This window comes from Notothenia rossii (assembly GCF_949606895.1).
Source record: "Notothenia rossii genome assembly, chromosome: 4".
Taxonomy (NCBI): domain Eukaryota; kingdom Metazoa; phylum Chordata; class Actinopteri; order Perciformes; family Nototheniidae; genus Notothenia; species Notothenia rossii.
In genome coordinates, this window is record NC_136902.1 from 35,952,177 (window position 1) to 35,966,834 (window position 14,658).

General features: G+C 39.8%; 1 long non-coding RNA gene across 1 annotated transcript; it reads left to right on the forward strand.

The window, feature by feature from the left end:
• Positions 1-10,435: 10,435 nt before the first annotated feature.
• LOC307038353 lies at positions 10,436-13,565 on the forward strand. Its single transcript, XR_013807973.1, has 2 exons — positions 10,436-11,680; positions 13,431-13,565. It is a non-coding gene; the product is annotated as an uncharacterized lncRNA (long non-coding RNA).
• Positions 13,566-14,658: the final 1,093 nt, after the last annotated feature.

The window sequence follows — 14,658 nt, forward strand, 5'->3', positions numbered from 1 at the left end:
ACTAGTTTCTTGGTCATCCGTTGTCTCCCTTTCAAATGTGGGTTCTCTTGACCTTTGTGCTGACCCCCACCATAGATCCATTGGCCCTTCAGCATTGAAGTCTTGGATTGGCCAGACTAATACATTTCTAATGTTAAATAAATAAAAAGCATTCACAGACAAGAATTAGATATGAATTATTAATGCTGTAAATTACCTTTAATAGGTCTAACTATATTTGAAATGTGTTGCCTTTTTATAGAAGTGATTATATGCCAATATTTTCCTATGGTAAAGTTTCGTTTTGCACTTTTATTTTGGTAGTAAGGACTCTTATTTTGAAGGAACTTTTACCGGAAGTGAATGCACAACGTAGCAGAATGTACATATATATTTCGCCTCCCAAGATTTTACACATTTCCTCTTTGCTTTTCGTTTGTGTTCATTTTGCGCTTTATCAGTTGAATCACCTTGAACATTAGTTTGAGATGTTGATGGGTTGGCCGAACTTTTTACCCCACAGTCAAACAACTTAATTTGCTTTGCCATTTTTTGTAAAACAAACCCATGGCGCACAGCGCACGCGAGTAAACGTTGAAGGATTATTTGAATTATTTGAAGTATTAAAGTAACGTGGTATGGCAGGAAAGTTCAATCTGGTATATTCCTTTTAATGTCACCTTATATATATTCATGTGTGTTAAATTAGAAGGGACAAAGTATCTTTTCCCTCCCCCAATATATTGAGGTGAAGTCCTTGTGTTTAGAGAGAGATGTGAGCAGGGGACACCCTTATTTGGGGATAGTGCCAAGACGCTGGAATGTTTCCCTCGTAAAAGAAGGGTGTGCGTTACACATGCTTGGAGCAAATGTGTGTGTGTTTTCATTGCAGTAAATATATGTGCTACATGATTACTGGTCAACTATACCTCTGTTCTTATTCTTTCATGTGCGGGTACTAAATGGCTACAAACATTGTGGAGAAATTAGCTTAAACATCTTTTATTACTCTATATGAAATGGAAGCAGTTTTTTATGATAGGGACGAGAGAGCATTTTCAGCATGTCAATTATCAGGGAAATCTACTTGTTTTCAATAGACGTGTGTGGTTAATTACTTTGTATTAATAATAACAGTATGTGTAAAGGAAGCTGGAAATATACAATATGAAACCTTTTATTTGAAGTAAAGATGTGAACGATAGCTCAAACAAATGGAAAGGCTGTAGGACTAATGAGTGTGTTCTCTATATTAGGCCTGTGTGAAGTTTGACTATTTGAAAAGCATCTCTAATACTGCTTAAGAGCATAGGTAATGTGTTCCTCGTTATTATTGATATGAAAGTGATTTACATGTATTACGTATATTTAGCCAACTATAACAACTATATCTTAAAACATACTTTTAACTTGTGTGTGGCAGCCTGAGGCGGGAAGATGGACTCAGGGACAAAGGGCCATAAACGGGATGTGTGTGTGCTGGCTACAAGATGTGAAATAAGATAAGGAAACTTGTTGTTGAGAGCAAGTTCGTACCAGACACCAAAAGGTGTCTGGTCTTCGTCAAACTGAAAGACACTTTTTGTTTCCGGGTTTCTTCTGCTGTGTCGCACTGATTGGGTGCGACAGGCCATGTGTTGGTCTCTGCCAATAAGATGACCTCTGGGGGAAAGCACGTACACCTCCTCCTCCTGTGTTTTAGTATGAAAGACTGTGTTTTCCTTTGGTTCGCGCTCTTGTTTTTCACCGGCCGTTCCTGAGACCTGTCTCACACGGTGGTAGAACCTGAGCCCGGAGTACTCTGCAGAGTGCTTCGTGATTTCTTTGTATTTGTATTGTTACCTTGTATCATTAAAGCAAGATTATTGTTTCACTTGCATTCTGGTGTTTCTTAATCCCTTCCTTTTTACGAATTTACCCAGTTTATCAAACGACACGCGGAGACGAGGTTGGTTTTAAACATCCTCCAAATCTCCAACAACGTGCATCGCTTTCTGGCTCCGTAATCACACCAATGCATGTGCAACTTAAGTATCACGTTCCGAATGGTCACAACAATAATTAAATATCACTCTTAATACAACAAATAATTAACATTTATTTATTTTGGGGAACACATTTAGCTGTTTGCTGTCCTTATTTCTTCATGTTAAAAAGTGGTTGCCACTGATGGCAACCAAAGGCCAAGAAGTGGTTGACATTTTTTCTGAATGGTTGCCAATGGCAACCTGGCAACCGTTACTGTTGAGCCCTGCTTCTATATTTACCTCTGTAGGAAAGGGAATATTAGCCACATGCTAAACAATAACCGGAGATGAAGGATTTTCAGAATAAAAGCTTGGCATTAAGATTGTGCGAGAACTTCTGGTTTTTCAGAATAAAACAGCATTTAAGCTAACGGTATGTTTAAACTAAATTATGCCATAAAACATTGATTTTAATTTCGGACAAGAGCCAGGCTAACTGTTTTTCCTGCATGCTTACTTTAAGCTGAACTAAGCTAAACTAAGCTAAGATAAACTATGCTGAGCTAAGCTAAAATAAGTAATGACTGGGGTTAGCTTCAAAGGCCTTTTAGTGCACATAAGAGGTATCTAATCTATTCTCAAGAAAGAAAGTGAATATTTATCAGACTGTCAAACTTATTTTAAAGCCGACTACATTTTCTTTCTGCTTGAGATGCGCAATTATTATTTTCTCTACACGTACCACAAATGTATTCTTCCTCCAAATCCCATCGATTCCCACGATCCACATATCACATATGCCTGAATGGCCCCTGTGTTGGCAGGCTGTATGTCCAAACTGTACCCTGTTAGCACTCCTTAATCCTTTGATGAGAATATTGGCTCAGTTCCACACTGCCTGGGTTAGTGTCTGAAGCGCTGAGTGTGTGTGTTTGTGTGTGTGTCAGCCAAATCAGTCCCACACAGAGCACCTTAATCACATCTTAAAACATTCTGTAATGTACACTCATGCACCAAAGCTTCCTCAGAGTTCAGACGCCTCATTCGTCAAAGCATGCATTGAACAAGTAAATTGTCTGCGTAGGTACTCTACGTACAAACATTGGTGTTCATAAAACACTACTAAGTACTGAACAACGATCAATCTCACCTATACTCAATCCAGCAGCTTGTGCAGACCATGCGATCAGTCACATCTCTTTGAAAATCCTAGTAGCCTGGTGTAGAGTTGGTTGTGTATAGCAACCAATAAATATGGAGAAATCACAGACAGTACATCCCGGAAGCAGAGGAAGGGGAAGTTTCCCAGCATGCAATGGAACGGACTTATGGAGACACAGAATGTGTAAACTACAAAAGTGCTCTGAAAGTCCCTCCTCCATTCAAACAAAAACAGTTAAATCTGACTCAATTGTCCCTCCCATCACCCTTACAGTCAAGATAAAGGTAAAGATAACAAAAACTGGGATTTATTCCTCTTGTATTGGGCCTTACTTTAGTAGATCCGAACATAGGTTTGGAACTAATCTGCAAAGGCTTCGGTTAAAAATCAGAACCAACTTTTTAATTTCAGTTTTTGAGAAATGACAATGGCGAAAATGTGGCCTGCATCAGAAAAGGTAAAGCTTGTGTTTAGCCTATTACTACAGAAGCCAATGTCACCTGCAGCCCCTCCACATTCCATCATTTATAAGCAATGACGGAATAAAACACTGAACAAAATGTGTTATTCAAATATTGTTGATCACAGCGACGGAAATAGTTTCTTGTGCATGCAGCACATGTATGAGCAAAACATATAGGCTAATATGCCAAGTACTACAGGAGATTAGCCTTGGACAAAGAGCCTCAGGGAGAAAATGAATGACATCCCTGTGTTCCCTCCAGACAGAGTTTCTCTTAGATTCCTTTGTTTACTCCAGTAAAATAATGACGTCATGTAACACTTGCGCTTCTATTGGCTAGCGCTCCAACACATTGAGCGATAAGCTAGGGGGTGGGAAATCTCTAAGCGGTTGACCAATCACAACAGAGCCGGCCAGCTAACCAATCAGAGCAGACTGAGCTCTGGTTTCAGACAGAGGGTGAAAAGAGGTGCTGCAGCAAAGGCAGTATGAGAAAAATAAATACCTTTTTGAACATTAAAGCATGGAGACATGTCCCTGTCGAGACACTAAATAGAAATATGAACCTGAAAATGAAAATTCTATTTCCTATTTAAACCCTGGTTACACTTGTGTGCCACTAAGGGGTTTGTTATCCTAATGTTCAGAAGTAATTCCTAATGTACACATGTTTTAAAGCTCAAGAAGAGATCCAATGTTTGTGTTAGAAGCACAAAACTGTTCACCCAATTCCATGGTTGATAAATTACTCTTCAGGCTATATCAACTGTTATCAGATGGATCCTTTATCAAGCCCCAAACAGTGAGTTTAACAGGAGGACACGCGCTGAACTTAAGGATCAAATCTACACTGCATTCACTCCACCACCAAGATATGGACACTTATGATGGTGTAAGTGAGAAAGGCTCAGACGATTAAAGAAGAAGCCAAGAAAGCAGGGAGAGCAGATGGGGGACGCTTGTAAACAGCTCCTTAAAATATAAATGTTTCTAGGAGACAAACTAGCTTCAGGAGCGCATGTCCTCTAGTGGACTTTTACCCGAACTGTGGAATTTCCTCAGCTGTAATGTAGGCGGCTCATTTGGAATAGAAAGAAAAACACTAACAAGAATAAATGTAATTCCTCCTCCAGACAAACCTGATGCTAATTAAACTATTATTGGGTAAAGCTCATCAATTTGCTCTGCCTGGAACGTTTGAGGGAGAAAATGCATTTTAATTCATCGGTATCTAACTAGCCATTGTCAATGGCTAATTTCACACATGAATAATTCTGCACTCAGTCCATTTGTCCCTCACTGTTTCAGGCTGATGGTGGCTAAGAGGCGGCACTCCTGGTGAGCTCTGATGGAGGCTGGCATTTGGCTGGCACAATGGGATCTGCCACACAGCACCTCTCCTCTGCTGGATGCAGCCTGACAGGCCCAGACGCTGCGTGTCAGCTGTAATCCTCACTATGCAAATGACTCACACCAAGTTAGGAGCGATCATTGCGGGTCAGCTGGTGCGCGGCGGCAGAGAGAGACGAGCAAGGAGCGGAAGAAGGAGGAGGGAATGTGTGAGAGAAGCGATACAAATAAATGTATTCTTCCAGGGAATTTATTTTACCTTTTAATGTAAATAAGAAGCTACAGTGCATTTTTTAAGCGCCATAAAACATTAGTGCAGGAAAGAGTCCTAAAGGCTAAAGCTAGGAATGAGTTAGCATGTTAGCACTTCTTTGTTCCCTCATCTTGAAGTCGATGTTTTTTGTTTTTGGTAAAATGCATGAAAAAAAGTTAAGCCTGCGAGATAGTTCAGGCTCTCAACTCATGCAATGACACAAACATGTGACTTGCCTTTCCCCCTCATACGACCAACCGAACACATTCTCCGTAATCTGGCGCTCTATTCAAACTGCAAGATCTGCCATCTCTGCTTTGCTAATACTGCTGCTGCATCGTTCAAATCCGGTCTGGGACTTTTGCTGCATGTTATCCCTTCTGTCCCCCCTTTACAACTCTGTCTCTACATAAAGGCACAGGATTCCCCAAAAAAAAGATATAGCCTACTACACAAATATATGCAGGGAGGGATAAGTAGGAGCCAAACTCAAACCATATATTGCTGTAAATAAACATTTCAAATGTGACTGAAATAAGGTCTGTGCTTTAAAGACGCTCAGAGTTTCATGTTTTGTCTATGACGTAAAAGACGTCAGTAAATTCTCCACTGGTGAATATCTGAAGCTTTTACGTATCTTTTAAGAAGTAAAAGCTTGCTGAGATTACTTAATGTCATCATGCCAAAAACATTAGCCACCTTCAGTTTAGCAGTGGTAATGCGTGATCGGGATGTATTTTGTTCATAACGCTTTCTACTTAGAGATCGTGCAATATGAAACGTGCTGTCAGTATCACAAAAGTGCTTTCACTGAAGATCTTATTTTCTGCCATATTCCAACATCCAATATTATTTATGTTTGTTAATTAAATGGCCAATCGATTCTCAAAGTGGGGTCTGTAACACTCTGCAAGAAGATTAGTCACAAAGTTGGGATTGATTCAATTTTAGAGTAAGCTGATAGAGGGCTGAGGATGATTTATTATACTTGATGTTCTTTTAATGGAATCGAATCGTGATGATGTTACATATTGATCATGATACACAATTGTCTTCTAAATTCAAAATAACAAGCAAATACTAATTAACTTAACTAACATGAAATCAACTAGTGTGCAAATCTGATTTGTGCACATGCTTGTATAAGCATAGTGAGTATAGAGTATGGGTCTAAATATTGATTTAGTTTTTCTCTATAATAAGTCCAAGCTATTAGGTTTATTCTGCACTAAATGTCACAATTAGGTATTAACTTCACCCAGGAGAATACAAAAACAGACTTTGTCATGTCATCATTTCTTACATTGAGTGTACATACAATAATTACTAACATGATATGAAATGACTTCTATTGGGATAGAAGATCATGGCCATATCGTGCCTCCCTATTATCAAAACAGGCTTAATAAAAAGGTGAACACAGCTTTGTGAAATTCTAATATGAGGTGTTCTCCAGTACATTCTCTTTCCTGAAAAAACATTTATCATCCTCTGCTTCAGCAGCTGACAACCAGCAGGATGCACTGAGAACCAAGTGACGCTGCAGAGAGAGAATCCCATCAGAGCACAGACTCAGTCAGGACTCTCCAACACTCAGTGAAGAGAAAGCAGAAAGTTAGAAAGAGATAAAGACCGTCTGCCAGTCAGACACCCAGCTGCAGCCAGATGTTGTGCAGGCAGCAGCAGATGGCCAGGCTTTTCTAGAAAAAGACGCATCTCACCAAACAGCTGGATGGATTTGCCCTGCAACTTTTTTTTTACTAAAGATTTGAATCTGCCCCAAAAAGAAATAATGGTGCTTCCCATCACTGAGTCCCTACAGCTGATATGCAAACTTGTAAAAGCTCAACAACAGCTGATGATGGAGATGTCCTGCGATGCAAGACATACTATTTACCTTTTGTTGCCCTAACATGTGACATCGTTCTGATGTAAAACTGCTTACTCCCTGAGATAAGAAACATAACGATACCTTCTTGAGTGAATAATGAATAAAACGTGATGGGGTATTTTTGACATGGCACCCAGAGTGATTTATGTAGGCCTGGCCTATGTTGAGCTTGATCCTCCACGACCAATTATACCGCTACAATCACGTCATTTAACTGAGTATCCACACATGTTCTTTCATTAATGTCCATAAGCAGCTCCACAACGCCCAACACCATGGAGAGCACCGCGGCCAACATGTGCGCGGAGGTGGAGCATCGACCTCCCCAATCTTAAGTAAGCCTTAAAAAGTGCGCAGAAATGCTTGGCCGTGCGTCATTTATCCGTGTGGAATAAAACGCAGAGAGGTGTAACGTTTGGGGACAGCAGTGCTTACCTTTGTGTCCGGAGGCTGGTCGGGCAGGCAGCAGTCAGCGGCGCGTCGGAGCTCCCCGGAGCAGCTCCGCGTAAATGTTTGGACACGGCATGTCGTGGAGAAAACTTGCTCCTGTGCAGCGACAAAATCCAGCGGAACCAACAGTTACCTCCGTGCTCCTGCCTCACACTGACTCAACATTTCTCCCCCTCTTCCCTCTCGTCTCCTCACTCACCAGTGCATTTTATGCCTCCAGAAACAGTAGCAGCTGTCCCTCTACTGTCCTGTGGTGACAACAGCAGCAGACGCATCACCGCTTTTTCTCGAATGTGGGAATGCGCTACTGTAGTGTGGCGCTGTTTGGATTTAATGCGCTGTCATACCGTCAGGTAACTGCGCTCACCTGAAGGGAAGGATGCTGCTGCGGCTGGGGGGTCGGATGCTGCCCCCATGTGGAAAGAAAGAGACACACATAATGACAAAAAAAGGATATAACACAACATTCAGTTTAAAGGAGACTTGTCATGCTCAACTGAAGGTTCATTATTGTGTTTGGGGATTGTATTAAAACATGTATGCACGATTAAATGTTCTTTAAACACATTATTTATCTCATACGGTCTGTCTTTAATAAACCTAAATGAACCATTGACATGAAACGCTCCGTTTTAGCACCTATCGCTTTAATGCCTCCACCTGAAAATTATGATTTATGGATAATGGAGTTATTCTTTTATACATTTAGATTGAAAACATAAGGTGAACATTTTGAGGAAGTGCTCATCTTTTGTTCAGAGCAAAGTCTTCCATTTGATTAAAAATAAAGTAAACAGCATCCCACATGTTATAGGTCATGTGATTTGAGCCACGGTTGCATTGAAAATGTTTTGAGAAATATATGTTATTGCGACTTCAATTTTCTAATTTGTTTTAGTATGAGGTGCTATATTTTAAATTATTGATTCATAAGCGGTGGTGAAATATAACAGTACATATACTTAAGGGATGTATTTAAGTACAATTTTGACTTGTTTTTTAAACTCTTGCTTTTTACTTCTACCAAACTGCACCAATGCTTACAAACACCTGGTAAAAATTCATTTTCAGGCACAGTGTTAAGCATTTTAAATCCCATGCTAAAGGAAAGGGAGGAAATAATATATATTTCTCACAATAACTTCCTTATTTTCTCATATTAGGCCTATTATTTGTTGTGACTTCAGGTAGCTGGAATCAACACGTTCTCACTCCCAACCCGTCACATATTGACGGACGGCCAGGGCCCCTTCCCGTCACTCTATTACGTACAGGGTAACCCTTGGAAGTCAGTTTTCAAAGGGCAGGGCGTCCCATAGACCTCCATAGACCTCCCATAGCGTTGATAATAGACTCCATGAGAACGCTCCCCGGCAAATGCTACCCCGACGGTCGGTTGTTATAGTCAATATTAATATAATTATTATAATTTTTGTAATAGCCACATTCGATTTCGCCGATTTTCTTGTTGCCCCAGCTGGTCGACACCTCTTTTAGCAGAAACAAAGGCTACATTAATGTATTAAATCGATGTTAATCCATGTGTGTGGTTGTGGAATTAATGGACGTGCCGTTGTGCGATTGCGTAACGCAATAATTTACAAACTCATCAACTACAACCCTAATTATATTTAAAAACATTTTAGAAGGCCTCACGAAATACTTTAATGTGAATGTGAAGGGATGTGTGTAATGTGGTGATTATTATTCACCCGCTGATCTATGGGTTGGGGTATTGTTGCGCACGGACGTTATAGTTAACCGGACTTCCTGTTGATGTGAAATCCGAAAACATTTTTTTTAAATGTAATGAATATGCTAAAATATAATATAAGCTATTATATAAAAAAAATTAAATAATACTTTATTCCGAGTGTGCTTGCATATTAAGCTATTAGCTCTCTTAATAATATATAAGAATACATAAATATATATATTTTTATACAATCGCACAACGGCACGCCCATTAATTCCACAACCACACACATGGATTAACATCAAGCTTGCTTTTCTCTTTGAAGGTCATCACATAAAGGCATTGTAATACACGTTTCGGCTGCATTAAATATTACATATCTGCCGTAGTTCGCTATTTATAGAGCCCTGGTGAGAAGACTTCTAGACAAACAGGAATAGCCTAACTGCCGCCGAAACTGAATATGTGACGTGGATCATAAACATATCAGCAATCAAACCAAATCTTCAATTTCTCTTCACACAATACGTCTCCTTGCAGTATCAATTCAGCTGACTTTTATATTTGATCCAATCGGTATATTGGTATATGTACACCATAACGGTGCACAGCTGATAGAAAGGGACACCTGGTGAAGCACGTTATTGAAATGTATTATTTTTATTATTAGATATTAATAGGAGACACAGACAGACAAACTAATAAGGTTTTATTTAAACATTAAAGAATACTTTAGGTTAAGGTCTTATTTTGATTAAGAAAAAAGCTTTGGGGGTATACATATTAAGCCTGACAAAGTACTAATATATTGCTTTCCTGCTATGTTAACTACTGTATGTTTAAGCACTTATTAACGTAGATGTATGTAGATAGTATAAGAAATGTGCAGAATATGACTTGTGATTATGATTTAATGGTGGAGGACACATATTGATAGATGTCTTGTAATGCACTGTTGAGGAACCTGCAACCCAAGTTTTTCATCTCCGACCTTGTCAGGTATTGAACAATCAATAAATAAAGAACACAGGATTATTAAATATAAAACACAGAATTTGTGTGATTATACTAAATGATTTAAAAATAAACACCACTGTATATTTATGTAACCGGTGTGGTTAAGCGTCTCTGCGTTGTGTGAATAGACGAGATCCGAGCCAGCGTAGAGTCTGTTTATTTTCTGACAATAGATAAAACAATCAGTTTTACATCAGTTTCCCACAGTCACTCCTCTCACGTGGAACGTTTACAAAAGGGCAGAGGAAACGTGAGGGACACAATATATATGGGGGAAAGTCCTCACAACAATACACTCCTGACTACAGCGATCACACTTCAGAGGTTCCGCTCACTGATCTCTGACCTTGCCAGGTATTTAACAATCAATAAAATGAAGAACACAGAATAAAATAATATAAAACACAGAATTTGTGTGATTATACAAGAAACAATTAAATAAACCCCACTGAATATTTACATCTGTTACATTTACAACATGCTGATGTAACGCAAATGTTTCCAACTTAGGATCAATAAAGTATATCTTATCTCTTTCGACTCCACTTCGAGCGATATAATTACAAACAAAGCACTTACTGTATATACCAATAATAAAGGACTGGCTTATCTAAAGCCAGTTGAGTAGCACTTGAAATGTTTTAGCTCTATGAAACCTGATGTACTTACATGATTCTGTTTTCTTCAAGTTTGTATCTTGTTGGTTAAATGCACTTATTGTAAGTCGATTTGGATAAAAGCGTCAGCTAAATGTAATGTAATGTAAGATGATCGATGGCTATGCCATATTTGCGGGGGTGGGGTGGACCCGTTCAAATCCAGTTTTGGACAGTCTGCCGTGGTTCCATCCCATTTCAAAGTGTTGTTCGACGCTCGGCGTAACCCTCGGCGCACACTCAAACATCCAAATCACAGAGCTTGAGGACTTTCACGGGGTTTGTCAAGCGAAGCGGAGAGAATACTTACCGGGTGTAACATTCTCTAAAGCAGGGGTGGCCAACCCGCGGCTCTTTGCCGAGTTTCATGCGGCTCTTCAGTTCATATCGAATTGTATATGTGTGAGTTTGGGGGAGAGACACTGACTCCTGACTAGTGTTGCACGGTGTACCGATACTTGAAAGGTATACCGCGATACCCTGCCGTTAAAAACGTTACGATTCCTCCGTTTCATTTGTATCTGTACTTTAAGAATGACGGGGGGAAGTACTCCGGTGAGAAAGCGCCGTTTTAATTAAGAGCCTTGTGTATTCAGCGCTCTGCTTCCACTCCCTGCACTGCAGCCCAGCGCCATATAGACTGAGAGTTACGTCATCTCCGTTCACTCCAATGGACCACTTTTTTACAGCAATGGCGGATCGTGGAGCCTCTCAATCGTTCCCCGGAAGTTAGCGCCAAGGATAGCAGAGCTGTAGAGTTGCAGCATAATAGATTGTTCGTGACGGACTTTTAAAGGTAAGAAGATGTTTAAAGATTTATATTGCGGATATTATCAGTTCATCTGATTCAAATTAACATGTGTATTAAAGGATGTCAGTGGATTATCCCTAAATTAGTAGATTTAGGGAACGTTTACAGATAACAGATTAAGCTAGGATACCATACCTACACTGTACCATAGTGGTTGAATACACAGTATTAGGAAACACTTTATACTCACTGCACATGTTATACTCATTACATACTGTATATAAAATATGACCAAGAATGTGAAACAACTTTATAGAAATTCATATCACATCTGTTACTGATGCCATTTGTCATACTTTGTTAAACTCACAAATAATAAAGTTCCATAACTTCAGTTGGGAACAAAGACCACACCTTATCTCCCCAAGGCAATTTCCCATCCAATAGGTGTGCTAGGTGTGTACATGGGCGTAATTTCCACTGGGGACAGGGGGGACATGTCAAGTGACAAGTGGTCATCGTCACGGAGGAGCGTCTGTGTGTGTGTGGCAGGAGCGCATTTTGTGTGAGAGAGAGAGACAGAGAGAGACAGAGAGAGTTACGGGGGTTGTTGTTAGCATCTGGTGCTAGCTCGGAGCTAACGGAGATTAGAAGCTGTTTCAACAATAAGGAGAGGGAGAGTCCTCTCCTGTCGGACTGAGAGGCTGAGGTAACATCAGTTCAGGGAGGTAAAGGACTCGCTGATTGATTATATTGTAAACTTTAGTCTAAGTTATCTCAGTGGGTCTCAAACGGTTTGGTCTAAACAAATATTTCCATCTATTTAATATAGTTGTTCAAAAATAAGTTAAAAAATAATTCCAATGTCAGTAAAAAAATATATATACAGTTTGAAAGGGGAGTGATTAGTGAAATATGCATAAATAAAAACAAACAATGCAGACTAGGTTTGATAAAGATAGGAGAGAGGAGTATATCAATGAGGTGTTATTGGTTGTGAGCATATTCTAATGGTTTTTGGAGTATTGAAATATATACAGTTCTGTTTCATATGAGTGTTGAGAGCTGTATCTGTTACGATTATTATGTTATGTCACGTTTTGTATGTCTTGTTTTGGGTGTTTTGCTGTTCTCCCTGTCATGTTTTCCTCCTTGTATATTGTCTGGTCCTTTTCCTGTCGTTAGTTTCCCTGGTGTGTCTAGTTATCTGATTGTGTTCACCTGTGGCCCTTGTGTTTCTCCTCCCCTGCCCGGCTGTTTCTCGTCTTGTGATTACCCCAACCTGTATTTAGTCTTGTCTCTTCCTGTTTTCAGTGTTGGTTCGTCTTTTGTTTGTGACTGAGTTCACCAGGGAGTGTTCTGTTTTGTCCAAGTTATTATTTTATCCTTGAAATAAAGGCAATATCAGTGTAATCGGCATGGTCCTGCTTGCTTCACCCACCGTAACAGTATCCATACATCTCTTAATTTGTGCACGAGATTGATGGCTTTAACTTCAATTTAAAGAAAAAAATCAACCCCGGACCCCCCTATAGGATGTGAGGTCATCACAAATAAAACAGGATCATGGATAGATAAGTGTGCACACTCATTATATACACTACACATTTTTCTTGGATTAGTTAACACCATAGTCCCTAATATATATTTGTAGAAAGGCAGGAAATGGAATTAAATCGAGAACAATGTTTCATTGCGGAGGACCCCCTGTTTTGTGTCCCCCCCACTTCTCAAACCAAAGTTACACCCTTGGGTGTGTATAACCCTTTCTCCTGTCTGTTACTCCCTCTTTCAGCACAAGAACCAGAAGGCGATTCAATGGAGCCTGAATACCTGCACTGAGACCCTCACCCTGCACCCTGAGTCTTAACTCTCATTGTTTTTCAAGCCTTTCCCTGTTTTTTTTATATTAAACAAAACATTAAGCTTTCCCAATGGTGTGGTTTTCGTTTTGTGAAAAAGTGCAAATGCAGTGTTTGTATATAATAACCTCACATATTTTTTTGCTGTTGGTCGTGAAATTGCTCCTGCTGACTTGAGCCAGCCATTTTTTCCTCCGCTCTGTGTCAGTGGGGAAGCTGTACATTCGTACTCCTTTCCCGGAGCGATTTCAGCATCCCCAGGCAGCACAGCAAACCATGGTGGCGACTAGGAGGCAGCACAGCAAACCAGGACAACACGGAGGAAAAGGCACAGACAAACTGCATGATATGCTATTCAATGTTTATTGAATTCCATGTATTTGCAATGGATGTTCCTAAAACAACACATTTAACATCATCATGCTGCTGCTGCTGCTGCTGCTGCTGCTGCTAGTCACCTGTCGGTCTCCTGTCCTTTCTGAAAGCCATAAAGATGCCATTAGTCATTTAGATAACTTGTGTCCTCAATTACCATGGGATTACTGAAACTACCATGAATTTAAGAAAATGGTAGAAATGAATCTAATCTGAATTTTGAAGCATTCCTTTAGATCCCCTCCCTCTAAATATATCAATAAACATTAGAAAGTGATGCTCCTGACTACCATACAAGTTTAAGAAGATAATATTGGTTTGAAAGAATTCAAAGCTATAAATAAACAGCAACAGGCTCTTTAACCAAGGCACTGTGAGCCTAACATGTAAACTAGTTGTTCACACTAATCCTAATATTATCACTTAATATTAGCAAATGTAATGTTTTTAAACATATTGATGTAACTACATACACATATCGATTTGTTGTATAAATAGTGCAAATCAAAACCTTTATTCACTAATAATTACCAAAAATCGTAGTTTTATCTCCTGTTATCAGTGCATTCACATTGCCCGCCAGGAACTTCCGGGGAACGATCCTCGTCTACATGAACCACGTGACGATAACCGTTTTTGGACTTCCGCTGTCGTAACTCTTCTATCTATATGGCGCTGCTGCAGCCGTGCCTGAAGTCCTGCCCCTCTCAAGCACGCTCTAAGTCCCTCTCCTCTCTCGTACACGTGCTAGCTGCCAGAACATGTGAGAAAACGAGAAGCATGGCT